This window comes from Oratosquilla oratoria, chromosome 21, assembly GCF_046742065.1.
Source record: "Oratosquilla oratoria isolate Oo_2021 chromosome 21, ASM4674206v1, whole genome shotgun sequence".
NCBI lineage: Eukaryota > Metazoa > Arthropoda > Malacostraca > Stomatopoda > Squillidae > Oratosquilla > Oratosquilla oratoria.
Genome location: NC_134797.1, coordinates 55,823,809 through 55,838,808, shown reverse-complemented (window position 1 = coordinate 55,838,808; position 15,000 = coordinate 55,823,809). Strand labels below are relative to the sequence as shown.

Here is a 15,000-nt window from a genome sequence, read left to right as displayed (position 1 = left end):
CTCTCTCTCTCTCACACACACACACACACACACACACACACACACACACACACACACACACACACACACACACACACACACACACACACCATGCATACATACATACATACATACATACATACATACATACATGCACACACACATGCGCGCGTGCACAGTACATATGTCAAACGTGATCATATTTTATTATGTCCCCTGCACGAGACGCAGCCTTATACATATTTCTTTATCCAGGCTTTGTGTCCTTTTCCCATATTTCGTCTATTTGCTGCAAACGTCATCTAAAGGAAAACTCTTTTAATTGGTGATTAAAGAAAGTCACTTGAACTCGCGTAGGCTCTCCGAGATCAACATGGGATTTGATTATGAATGTGTTTTAGGGTGTAAGGTTGTATCCAATTAATCCATTTCTCCTGTTACGGTTGTGGTAATCATAGCTGACTTCGTTATTGTCTTTCTAGGAGTTATGGGAGAACTTTTCTCTTTAGTTTTGTTCGCTTGTGTGTTTTTTTTTTCGATAATTGAATATTTATTCGTATGTTTATGAATATACGAATATTCGTTCAAACGGAATGTGATATTATTGACCCATTTCCTGGTGTCACGGTGATATATGGAATAGCTTAGCGCTAACCAGAATAGAATATGATATGCTACTCGATAAGAAAATATTTGAGGATCTATAAAATTTTAGTGAAGTAGAAGTCAATTCAAAGAATGTTTGTATAATATTTGTTTACATATATAACATATACATACATACGTATATATACATGTATGCATACATGCATGCATACATAGATACACCGCAGACATGCACACACACACTCATATATATATATATATATATATATATATATATATATATATATATAATATATATACGATTTACATATATAACATACTTATACACACACGTATATATGCATATATTTACATGTATACATACATACACCACATACATGCACGCGCACACACTCATATATACACGTACGTACGATCATTATTCATCGTAACAGATTTGAGGACAGAGAGGAAACGGAAACACGAGAGAGGAGCTTTGAGTACCTTGAAAAAGAGACCAGAGTGTCGAAACGTTGGTAATAAAACTCAAACCTCTTCTCGTGTTTCCGTTTCTCCTCTGTCCTCAAATACGCACATACATACGTAGATACATACATACATAGATACATATATACATACATATATAAATATATACATACATATACCGGTATACATGCATACATATACATGCATACCTATACATGGATACATATATATATATGTATGTATATATAAATATATATATATATATATATATATACCGGTGTACATGCATACATATACAGTGCATGGATACATACGTACATGCATATATATACATGGATACATACGTACATATATATATACATACATGCATAAATACATACATATATACATACATATATGTAGTCGCACTTTCCGTGGACAATTGGGCAATGCTGCCAAATGATGGTTACTGTTGGACAATTGATGGTTGATGGACAGTCAATCGTAGTTGGAGTCGACATTTGATGATGGAGGCCATTCGACGGCTAAGAAGATTACGTCGACGGAGGAGAGAGGTAACAGCGCAGAGGAAGAGGAGGAGGAGGAGGAGGAGGAGGGAGAGGAGAAAGAGTAGGAGGAGGACATCACTCGAGAGAACTTAAAGAATGAGGAGGAGGAAGAGGAAGAGGAGGAGAAGGAGGAAGAGTAAGAGTAGGAGGAGGAAGAGTAGGAGGAGGGCAGCACACGAAGAGAGAAATTGAATTAAAGAATGAGAAGGAGGAAGAGGAAGAGAAGGAAGAGGAAGTCTAGGAGGAGGAGGAAGTCTAGGAGGAGGAGGAAGAGGAGGTGGAGGAGGAAGAGGAAGAGGAGGAGGAGTAGAAGGAGGATAGCACACGAAGAGAGAACTTGAATTAAAGAATGAGGAGGAGGGAGAGCAAGAGTAGGAAGAGGAAGAGGAGGAGGAAGAGTAGGAGGAGAACAGCACACGAAGAGAGAAATTGAATTAAAGAATGAGGAAGAGGAGGAGGAGGAAGAGGAGGAGGAGGAGGAAGAAGAAGAGTAGGAGGAGGAGGAAGAAATGGAAGAGTAGGAGGAGGAGGAGGAAGAGGAGGAGTAGGAAGAGGACAGCACACAAAGAGAGAAATTGAATTAAAGAATGAGGAGGAGGAGGAGAAAGAGGAAGAGGAAGAAGATGGGGTTGAAAAGGAGGATTATACATAACAGGAGGAAGAGAAATGAAGGAAGATGGTGCACAAGAAGTGAGAAAGAGGAGAGAGGGAAGAGAAGGAGGAGTAGGAAGAGATGGCAAAGGAGGAAGAGGAGGTGAGGAATGAAACGGAAGGAAGAAGAAGAATAGGAAGATGAGAAGTATGAAGCTAGTAGGATGTTCCACGTAAGAAGAAGAAGATAGTAGTAAATGAAAGGGAATAGAAGATAATAAGAGAAAGAGGAGGAGGAGGAGGAGAAGGAAGATAATCATGATTGAAAATAAAAATGGAGACGGAAGAGATCAAGAGGAGAGAGAGAATTAAAGAGCATAACTAAAAAAAAAAAATTCCACCAAATAAGGAAACGAAGAACAAGAATAGGAAGAAGAAAGGGATGAGGGAGTACAAATATAAAGAGAAAATAGTTGATACTTAAGAAGAAGGAGCAGGAGGAAGAAGAGGAGTAGGAGGAGGAGGAGGAGGAGGAGGTGAGAAGATGAGGATGGCGAGAGAGTAAATGGGATGAAGAAAAGGAGGAGAGGAGGAAGGAAAGGAAGATAGCAAGGCCAGAAGAACAACAGAAAATTGGGGGGGAGAGGGAGGAAGAGAGAAATAGAGAGAGAGAGAGAGAGAGAGAGAGGGGAGAAGAGAGACAGAAGGAGAGAGAGAGAGAGGGAGGAGAGAGAAGGGGAGAGAGAGAGGTGGGGATAGAATTGGAAGCCTGCGTGGGAAATGGAGACAAAAGTAAGGGCAGGAAAGGAGCAGGAATGAAAAAAGAGAGAGGCCATTGTAACGAGAACGAAGTGGACGAGGAAGAAAAAAGGAAAAAGAAATCTCGCATAAATAGAAGAGGGAGCAGAAGACAAGGGACAGGAGGACTGCACTGAAATAGAAAATAGAATAAGAAGAAAGCAAAAGGAGAAGAGGGAAAGGTAACGATTGTTCACTGCTGATGGTGATTTATTAGTTTTATTTTGGCTGCCGTCAGGTGATTTTATTCACCCGGTGACATAAATAGAAAAAAGGACCTTGAGAGGTAGAAGAAGAGAGCAAAGTGGAGAAGGAAAAAATAGAATTAGAGGAGAGGAGGAGAGGGAAGGGGAAGGACGAGGTGGAGTAAGAGGAGGAGGAGGAGAGAGGGGAAAGAGGAGTAGGAGTGTAAAGAGAGAAAGAGGAGGAGGAGGAAGGAGTGGTTGTGAAGGAAGAGGAGGAGGAGGTGAGGGAGGAGTAGGTGGTCATAGGGGAGGAGGAGGAGGTGGTGGTGGTGGTGGTGATGGGGAGAAGGAGGAGGTGGTGAGGAGGAGGGGAGGAGGAGGAGGAGGTGGTGGTGGTAGGAGAAGGTGGTGGTGGGGAGGAGGGGAAGAGGAGGAGGTGGTGGTGGTAGGAGAAGGTGGTGGTGGGGAGGAGGGGAAGAGGAGGAGGAGGTGGTGGTGGTAGAAGGTGGTGGTGGGGAGGAGGAGAAGGAGGTGGTGGAGAGAAGGAGGAGGTGGTGAGGGAGAAAGAAGAGGAGAAGGAGGTGGTGAGGGAGGAGGAGGTAGTGGTGAGGGAGGAGGAGGAGGAAGAAGTGAGGGGAGGAGGAGGAGGAAGAAGTGAGGGGAGGAGGAGGAGGATTAGAGTGAAGAAGGGTAACGATTCGAAACGGAGGTATTGGGTCATTGGCTAACCTGTCGTGTGGAGGGGAAGAGAAGGGGGGAGAGGGAGAACAGGGGAGGGTGGAGAAGAGGGGAGGGAGGAGAAGAGGGGAGGGAGGAGAAGAGGGGAGGGGAAGAGAAGAGGGGAGGTGGAGGAGACTGAAGTAAAGGAGGAGAAGGAGAAGAAAGTGAAGGAAAGAGAATGAGAAGCAGAGAGAAGGCAATGAGGGGAAAAGAAAGAAGAAAAGAAGGAAAAGGAAAAGAAGAATAAAGAGGAGAATTGAGAAAAGGGAGAAAAAGGGAGTAGTAGAAAGAGTACAAGACGGAAGAGAAGTAAGAGGAGGAGGAAGAGCAGGGGGAGGAAGAGGAGGAGGAGGAGGTGGAGAAGAAAGAGGAGGAGGAGGAGTAGGAAAAGGAGGTGGAGGAGGAGGAGGAAGAGGTGGAGGAGGAGGAGGTGGAAGAGAAAGAGGAGGAGGAAGAATGAAACGAGTGGTGGAAGGTTGTAGATAGAAAGGAGTGGATGGGGATGAAGAGGGAAGAGGAAAGAGAAGGAATGAGAGGAGAAATTGAGTAGTTGATGGATGGTGTTGAGGCCTCAACCGAAGAAGAACGAGGCAAGTAGAATGAAGGGGAAGAAGAGAACAGGAGAAGGAGAAGGATGGGAGGGGGAGGAGGCTAGAGAACGAAAATATCATGACTAAGAAAAAGGCGTTGTAATAGGATGGGGAGGAATAGCAGGAAAAGAAGGAGGAGGAGAAAGAAGAAGAGGAGGTGGTGAGAAGAGAAGGAGAGGAAGAAGAGGAGGAGGAAGAGGAGGTAGTGAGAAGGAAAGGAGAGGAAGAGGAGGAGGAGGAGGAATAGGAGGTAGTGAGAAGGAAAGGAGAGGAAGAAGAGGAGGAGGAGGAAGAGCGTGAGGAAGAAGAGAAAGAGGATAGGTAAGAGGAGGGAAAAGGCGAACGCAATGAGAGGAGGAAGAGGTAAAAGTAGCGAGGGAAGGAAATGTGATTGAAGAGGAGTAGAGGGAAGCGAGGGAGGAGGGTAGCGGAGAAAGGACGAGGAGGCACTCGGGAAAGGGAAGAGGAGGAGGAGGAGGAGGTGGAAGAAGTGAGGGAGGGGAACGTGGTAGAGGTACTGATGGAGGGGTAGGAGGAGAGGGAAGAGAAGGAGGAGGAGGAGGGGGGAGAGAGAGGAAGAAGGGAGGCCGGAGGAGGAGGAGAAGGAGGAGGAGGAGGAGGAGGAGGAGGAGGGGGTGGAGGTGGGAGAAGTGAGAGGGAAAGTAGATAGAGGTGCTGATGGAGGGGTAGAAGGAGGTGGTGGTGTAAGAGGAGGAGGACGAGGAGGAGGAGGAGGAGGAAGTAGTGAGAGGGAAAGTAGATAGAGGTGCTGATGGAGGGGTAGAAGGAGGTGGTGGTGTAAGAGGAGGAGGAGGAGGAGGAGGAGGAAGTAGTGAGAGGGAAAGTAGATAGAGGTGCTGATGGAGGGATAGAAGGAGGAGGTGGTGTAAGAGTAGGAGGAGGAGGAGGAGGAGGAGGAGGAAGAGGAGGAGGCTGCTGAACGTAAAGAGATGAACGCCAAAGTTGATTAACCTTTCCCTTTTCTTTGGGTGTCCCGACCCCCGAAGTGAAAGGGGCCTTCAGAGGTCGAGACCCCCCCATTTCCCCGAGCTGAATAGAACTATGTGGCGTTGCTTTGTGTGGCAGGTTTGTTTCAGTCTTGTTTCTCATAACACGGACGCTGTTGAACCCATCAACCCCCGCAACAAGTACTGGTGACTGCCACTTGCCATGGCAAGCCAAGCACCTAGGGCAAAGGTGCCACAGCTAAGCGCCTCCGTGCGTAAAATTGGTGTTTTTATTTATATTGATATTTTTTATCTATGTTTATTTATATATATATATTTTCATCTATATTTATATTTATATCTTATTTATATTTATTTATCTATATTCTATTTTTATTTATTTATTTGTTTATTTATTTATTTTAGAAATGTCGTATATGCCTGTCTTGTGTGGGTTTTCTCCAGGAAGTAAAAATGGAAAATGATAAAAGATGGAACCATCAAAAAACGGCGCAGGAAAAAAAGTGGAAGGGCTTAAAGGGGTGATGAGGAAGAGAAATGAGAGGGAGGAGAAGGTGGAGGAGGAGGAGGAGGAGGGGATGACGAGGAGTAAATGGGAGGGGGAGAAGAAGGAGGAAAGGAGGAAGAGTAGTAGGAGATGGAGGAGAGGGGGAGAAGGAGAGGAGGAGAGGGGAGGGGAAGGACGAGGTGGAGTAAGAGGAGGAGGAGGAGAAAGGGGAAAGAGGAGTAGGAGGAGAGGGGGAGGAGAGAGGGGAAAGAGGAGGACGAGAGGAGAGGAGGAGGAGGAAGAGAGAGGGGAAAGAGGAGTAGGAGGAGAGAGGGGAAAGAGGAGGAGGAGGAGAGAGGGGAAAGAGGAGCAGGAGGAGGAGAAGAGAGGGGAAAGAGGAGCAGGAGGGGGAGGAGGAGAGGAGGAGGAGAAGACGTGATGAAACTTTTACATATTTCGGAAAGGTAGAAGAGGAACAGCAAGAGGTAGGGAGGATGGGAGGGAGGGAGGATGTGAAGGAGGGAGGGAGGGAGGGAGGGAATGTAGAAGAGGGGAAACGGGGACAGCCACAGAGGGGAGGAAGAGGAAAAGGTAACGATAGAAGAAGAGTAATAGGGAGAAGAGAAATAGAGGATAGAAGATCATGCGGAAGATAATGATGATGAGAAATAGTAGTAGAAGGAGGAAGAGGAGAAAGAAGAGGAGGAGGAGGAAGAAGAGGAAAAGGTAACAATAGAAGAGGAATAGTATGAAGAAGAGAAATAGAGGAAAGAAGATCATACGGAAGGTAATGATGACGAAAAATAGTAGTAGGAGGAAGAGAAAGAAGAGGAGAAAGAGGAGGAGGAAGAGGAGAAAGAGGAAGAATGTAAGAAGAGAGGAGAGGACGAGGGCGCATTGGATAGCAAACAACCGCATCGCGAATGTAAACAAAGAGTGTTGCCATCTAGAGCTTCCTCGTTTGTTGCGGGCGGACCTGTGTACCCTTGGTGCTGCGCCCGCACGCCCACATATTTAATTCCATGGGCTTCCCCTTCAGCTGAAGAAAAACATCTGGCGACAAAGAAATAAAGATTAATGGAATGATCTCAAAGTAGTCCTAACTCAGCGTTTCCCAACCTAGGTGGCTGAAATCAAATATAGGGGGGTGCTGGGAAGTGATGCACACAGAAATCACATTGATATATGTATTATTGGTTGAACATTTTTAGAAGCTCTGCCAAGGGATTCGAACCCTGACCTGTGCGTGCATAATCACGAAGTCAAAACGCTAGTGACTGAGCCACGTGCGATGGTTCAGAAGGACTGTATAAGTCCCCGACCACACTTCACGTAACTGCAGAAGACTTAGTCTCATTTTATCCAATTCCCATATTAGGCGAACCCTCCTACAAGTTGTGTATCATTGATTACCCGGTTGTACATATTTGACTTTTTCCATGCTATTTTATTTTTCTAGGGTGTTCTTATTTCTTCTACAAACAATATTGTTAATTTGTTTCAGTTTTAAGGAATCAAGAAAATAAATGATCAAGCAGTACACTTCACTTTCGTTTATCCTTCTGATAACAAGGTAGGGGTGCTGGACTGCTTAGACATGACAACAGGGGGTGCTATGGTCGGAAAAGTTTGGGAAACGTTGTCCTAACCCTTTCGTTATGGCGACTTTCCCTCATTAGTTTGTAATCGTTTGGCGACAGAAAAATGTTAAATTAACCATTTTTGCTAGAGGTGTCAAATTCTTCAGGGTGAACTATATTGTATGGATTAGGATATATCAGACGCTTGGTGTAATTCTATTTAGGTTTCCGCATGAGTATACGTGTGTTTATACATATGTATACACATAGAATATATATACGTATGTGATACATGTATACATATATCAGACGCTTGGTGTAATTCTATTTAGGTTTCCGTAAAAGTATACGTGTGTTTATACATATGTACACACATATACACATATACGTACACATGCATTCATATGATACTATATAATATTTATATATGGTAATTCTATTTAGGTTTCCGTATACGTATAAATATACGTATGTTTATACATATACGAGTATAGACACATACATATACATGCATTCATATGATACATGTATGATACGTATACGTATAAATCTACGTGTTTATACATATATACACACATACACATTTACATATACATGCATTCATATGATACATATATGAAACATATACGTATAAATATGTGTTTATACATATATACACACATACAAATTTACATATACATGCATTCCTATGATACATATATGATACATATACATGTATACATATGTATTCTTTCCATTTCTGTGCTATATAAGCGTTGAATAGCAGAGAACCCAACTCCCCGTGTTTATCTTTGTTCCCTACGTGAGTTCATCTACGGTACGAAAGCGTAAGTAATTAGACCTTTTCACTAAAAAAGGTTTCCCCCCACATTGTTTGAATAAAATCATATGGCGACACCCACGATAAAGACTTAAAATACGCGTCGGGTGATTGAATATTTGTTTTCTTCTACCTAACTGGGCGACGAAATAATTGGTGGTTTCAAGAGGAGATATAATGATTTACAGTTAGGGATGGCAGGGACGTGTAACTGCCTCGTGTAGGCCTGATGGTCTCTTGCGGTCTTCGCAGTTCTAATGTTCTTAAGTTGAAAAGTCGGTACGAAAAGGATCGTCGGGGAGATGAAAAGTCCATCGATGTTTCTTTGAGGCGAATAAAATCGTCTGGCGACATCCAGTGTAAGATCATTGAAATGTCCTGTAATATTCAGTTACGTTTTTGTATATTTCTATGCCTGTCGTCAGGTGATCTTATTCATCCGAGAGGGACCCTCTTGTCTTTATTCTGCTTTTTTTTCCAGATCAGAGGTGACTTGATACAGGTCTTTAAAATTCTAAAGGGAATTGACAATGACATCATCAAAAGTGAAAAAAAATTCACACTGAATGAGAATCCGACAAGAAACAATGGTCTCAAACTGTCCTGAAATAGATTCAATTTGGAAGTAGATAGAAACAACTTCGCCAACCGTGTAGTTAATGAATGGAATAAACTTCCTGCAGAGGCAGTGCAATGTCGTTCAGTTCGAAGCTTTAAGAATCATTTAGATAAACACCTAAGCAAGATGCTGTAATGATTATCATTTATTTTATGTTATTTGTTTTTGTTTTGTTACCATTTGTCTGTTTGATTCTCATTAATTACTAGTTATATGTCAAATTATCATTATTTACTATTTATGTTTATTTATTATTTAACTATACCTATGCATTTATTTATGTATTTTATTTGTTATTTACATTATTATTGTTTTTATTTATTCATTTATTATTTTTTTTTTTCGCATCCGACCTAGATATGGACCAAAAGGTCTCCTGTCGGTATGCTCCGCCTTTGTAATCCTTTGTAACATAAGAAGCTCGCTGGCTGAGCGGGTTAGGGCGTCGTTAAATGCGGCGAAGGTAGAAGGGATGGCGGTTCGAATCCCGCCACCGGCGAAGCTGAACCAAGGGCATGGTTCATTAAATTCCACGCCTACAAAGTCCACTGTAAGGGGCATCGTCGTAGCCTCCCGATAGGAGGGAGTGTGTGACGTTACACCATATCATAAGTACATAAGAATGAAGAAGAATGCAAGGGACTATAAGGCCTACACTAGGTAGTTCCATGTCATCTAATCTTCTCTTAAAACAAATAATAGTTTTAGTTGTCAGCGCATTATTAAGTTTATTCCACTCATTAACTACTCTCGAGGAAATGCCCCATTGGCGTCAACGTTTCAATTTTTATTTTCTATTCTGGCTGTCTACAGGCGATTTTAATCAGCTGAGGGGAAACCCATCTACCCACCAGAGGGCTAAGGGGAAAAGGGGGTTAATTTACATGGATAAGTAGGCGGAGTGTTTACCCTCTCTTAATTTCGCTTTTCTCGTCAATAAATTGCCTCGATTCCAATCTAAAGGCTTGCAAGCAACTACTGAATTCCCTTTGCCTTCCTCCCTGCTTAATGGATCAGCTGAGCTCAGATTGTTAGACGATGACGGTCGTGTTCGTTGGTCTACTACAGTTTTGTGTAAAAACCTTTAGCCACTTTCCATCTATAACTGCTTTAGTTGGTGAGGATTATACATATCTACACAGAAACAATATGTTTGATATATGCAGTATATATATATATATATATATATATATATATTTTTTTTTTTTATATATTTTTTTTTTTCATTGATGGCGTTTGTGTTTGTATATGTTTCCGTGCATTCTCATTGTGAAGTAGTGGTTCTGAATGCTACGAGTAAATTATAAGTATATAGGCAGAACATGGGGGAGGTTAACAAGTCCCATTGTTAATATGAAAGTTAACTTTTTAATCCTCAGAGGTTAATTCGTTACAGATAAGCCTATCAATCGTTATTAAGAACGTCATCTTTAAATGTGTCTGTTTAGTTAGAGTGAGTAGTTAAGAGTTAATCGAATTCGTCAAATCGAGAGGCTGAACACAACCCTCCACTGTACAGGACTTCCCCCTGACATGAATAAAATCGCCTGGTATTAGCCAGAATAAAACATTCAAGTCCCTTCACCCTGATACATTCCGTATTGAAGAGTTGGATTTTTTCTCTTCTTTTTCGCATATACGAATGCGCGCGTCCGTGCGTGTACACTAATAGTGTATGTTCGTTATATATGCATAATTTGTGTTTGTGTATAGCAGTGGAAATATTTTTTTCTGGGGTGGGGATAATGGTGTGTTTGTTTATAGGGGTAAAGTGTTTGTATGGGGTGAGGGTGTTTGTGGATAAGAGAGAGAAAGAGGGAGAGAGAGAGAGGGAGAGGGGAGAGAAAGAGAGAGGGTGAGTGAATGAACGCGTGACTGAGAGAGTGAGTGTGTGCATGTGTGTGAGTTTGTGCATGTGTATGTGTGTGTGAGGGGGATGTTTGTGTATGAGAGAGGGTGTGAGAGAGAGAGAGAGAGAGAGAGAGAGAGAAAGAGAGAGATAGATAGATAGAGAGAGAGAGAGAGAGAACGAGTGACTGAGAGAGTAAGAGTGTGCATGTCTATGAATGTGTGCGTAAATTGTGTGTGTGTGTGTGTGTGTGTGTGTGTGTGTGGTGTGTGTGTGTGTGTGTGTGTGTGTGTGTGTGTGTGTGTGTGTGTGTGTGTGTGTGTGTGTGTGTGTGTGTGTGTGTGTGTGTGTAAATACTCACCGGAGTGTGCTCAGGACAAGATGATATTTATACAAATAGATAAATTGGTTTATTGCCAAGAGGGGGACCTTTCTCGTTTCCGTTGTTAAAATGAAGGGGGGGGGGGCGCTGCCTTTGGGGGCCCATGGATGGGGGAGAGGGGGGACACTGCCCCCCCCTGGGGGTTTGCACTCCCCCTGGGGTCTGCCATATCCGTAACCCCCAAGACTACGAGAGATCCTCGTATGAATGAAATCGACTGACACCAGCGTATATAAAGTATAGAAACACATTTTCATGATGAAATTTTTGATGAATGTTTATGTTTGATAAATGTTTATTCTTACACATGAGGAGGTTTCGTTTATTATTATTTATCTGTCAGTTTATTATTATCTACTATTTTCCTGTTTGTTTATTATATGACTGTACCTATGCGTTTATTTATTTTGTTTATTATTAATGTTGTTATAACTTTTATTTGTTTATTTATTTATCATTATTATATATTTTTTCGCATCTGACCTAGATATGGACCAAAAGGTCTACTGTCGGCATGCTCCTCCTTTGTAATCCTTTGTAAAAATCTCCAGACGACAGTTGGGATGATAAACTGAAGTCTGTTTACGCACTGAGGACCTTCATGTTGACATGATCGCCTGAATGGAGACCAGAACAAAATGTGTGAAGTGTGTCTCGGGGGGGAATTAACGTATTTAACCAACACATCACAAAGGACTACAACGGTGGAGAATGCCGACAGGAGACCTTTTGGTCCATAACTAGGTCGGATGCAAAAAAAATATGATAATGATAAATACAAAAATAAATATATAATATAAACAATAGTATATAGAATAAATGCGTAGGTATAGTTAAATAATAAACAAACAGGTAAATAGTAAATAATAATAGATTGACAGATATATAATAATAAATGAAAATCAAGCAAATAATAACCAAACAGACAAATAATAACAAACAAATAATATAAAATAAATGACAGTCATTACAGCATCTTGCCTAGATGTTTATCTAAACGAATCTTAAAGCTTCGAACTGAACTACATTGCACTGTCTCTGTAGGAAGTTTATTCCATTCATTAACTACGCGATTGGCGAATTTGTTTCTACCCTTTTCCAAATTAAATCTATTTCCTGACAGTTTGAGACCATTATTTCTTGTCGGATTCTCATTCAGTGTGAAAATGTTGTCGCTTTTGATGTTGTCATTCCCCTTATTGACTCCGCCTGTTAAGCTTAATATAAACGACTTATCTTAAGCTTAACCGACAAACGTTAACCATAATAGGATGTATAAATCTCGTCACTTTTTGCGATGGGTTAACTTCTCAGATGCAATAATGCCCTCACGGTTGAACGATATCATCGTGTGGCGTCAAGCAGAATAAAATATGTAAAGTGCGCCGGGGAGACAAGTAGGGTGGACACATGCGGTCTCGGGGCTCTCGGCAGAATGAAATAGGGCGAACATAAGAGTGGAGGAGACTGCAAGAGACCATAGGGCTTACACTAGCCAGTTACCTGCCCCTTACCAACAGTCATTCCTGTCCATAAAGTTGTCAAATCTTCTCATAAAAAAAAACAATTGCTTCAGTGGTCACTACGTGGTTACTTAGGCTATCTCAATCGTTAATCAATCTTTAAGTGAACCAGTTCTTCCCCAGAATAAAATTTGTAGATTTTTTCAATGTATTGAAGGGGATAATGCATTATTCGGATAAAACCGAATAACCCTAATTTATCCGTGGATTGCGAGGGGAAAATCGAACACACACCCCTACTCTCACCCCCTCAACCTTACCCTCTCACACGCTCACCCTATCACCCCCCTCACCCCCTCAAACTTACCCTCTCACACGATCACCCTATCACCCCCCTCACCCCCTCAACCTTACCCTCTCACACGCTCGCCCTATTACCCCCCTCACCCTATCATCCCCCACCATATCACCCCCTCATCCTTCCAATCTTGCCCTCTCACATGCTCACCCTATCACCTCCTCACCCTACCCCTCATCCTCTCAACCTTACCCTCTCACGCGCTCACCCTATCACCCCCCTCATCCTCTTAACCTTATCCTCTCACACGCTCACCCTATCACCCCATAAACCTTATCCTCTCACACGCTCACCCTATCACCCCCTCACCCTCTCACACGCTCACCCCATCACTCCCTCACCCTCTCACACGCCCATCCTATCACCCCTATCACCCTATCAGCCCCGCACACCCCTAAACACTCACTCCACACCCTCACCCCCGCCCCGGCACGCACTTGAGTTCTCGACTCCGTACGCCGCTCCCCGGATGTCGAACTGCGGGTTCGTTCCCGGACCCTCCCCCGGTCCTATTAATTGCGCGCTGTGCTAGCAGTTAGATACGCGTATACGCACACATGTGTACGCTCGACGAACGCAGGTGTAATTTGGTACGAATACGCGCGCTCAAGCACTCGTCTGTATGCGCTCAAGCGCGTACACGAATGTACATACACGTAAACACATGTATGCACACACATGCACGTATACACAAACACACACTTGCACACACACATATACATTTGCACACACATACACACGCGCGCACACATGAGCGCGGACGCTCTCGTATATATGCGTGCAGAGGCATATATAGCATAATAGGAAGGTCATGCTAGCAAGAAGATTATCACAAAGAAGGAAAAAAGTGTCTTCGAAAAGATATGGAAAGGTTATGGAAAAAAGTTGAAATTTAAGAGAAGGCCTGGAGAGGAAAGGCTTAAGCATGGAAGAGGCACATGGTGTCGTCACAGGCTAGAAGAGAGGAGCGAAGGGCTGGAAAGAGCTGAAGCGAGAGGAAGAAAGAGAATAAAAGAAGGATAATTAGGATGATGGTTAGGGTGGGGAACGAAGAGGGCTTGTGGGTAAAGGGATAAAGAAGAGGAGCATTGAGGGGAGATGCGAGCCAGCCCTTCAACACTTTTAGTTTCTGTTTTGATATTTTCGAAATTTTAAATTTCCGGTTTGAATGTATGTACTGTATATTGTTAGGGGACAGGAAAGTGACTCCGTCCTCTTTTCTCTCTCTCTCTTCTCCCACTCTCTCTCTCTCTCTCTCTCTCTCTCTCTCTCTCTCTCTCTCTCTCTCTCTCTCTCTCTCTCTCTCTCTCTCTCTCTCTCTCTCTCTCTTTCTCTCTCTCTCTCTCTCTCTCTCTCTCTCTCTCTCTCTCTCTCTCTCTCTCTCTCGCTCTCGCTCTCGCTCTCGTAAGGAAGCCCTTGTCTGAGGTGTCACTAACCCTTATTAGTTGAAACGCCTTAAGTGGGATATACAGTTTGTGTGCAAATATATATATATATATATATATATATATATATATGTATATATATATATATATATATATATATATATAATATGAAGGAGAAATCACATAGACTCGTGGTTCTAAGTATGAAAAAACACACACAAGGGGAAATGATAAAATGTGGACCGAGCGCTTTCGTTTATTCAGACACCTTCAGGATACATTAAGAAGAGAAACGAGTATGTATATATATATATATATACTGTATATATATATATATATATATATATATATACATATATATAATCTTAAATTATCATCACCAGACAGATTTAATCAAGCAAAAAGAAAAAGGGGGGACTGTGAATTCTGCTTCCACGTAAGTTTCGGATGTATGCAAATGTTGTCTCTGTTGACATAATCGAACTCTGAATGGATCTCCGGTCGACAACGGAGGTTGACCACATTTGCCACTGATGGGTTGTCCCTTGGTGACGAAAAGAATTGATTAGCGGCAGCCAGAATGAAATTACAACCTCGGAGGCATTCG

At 42.6% G+C, this 15,000-nt stretch overlaps 1 protein-coding gene across 1 annotated transcript in view; it reads left to right on the top strand.

The window, feature by feature from the left end:
- Positions 1-15,000, top strand: part of LOC143036948 (uncharacterized) — a 948,919-nt gene that overhangs the window by 274,280 nt on the left and 659,639 nt on the right. The window lies entirely within an intron of this gene.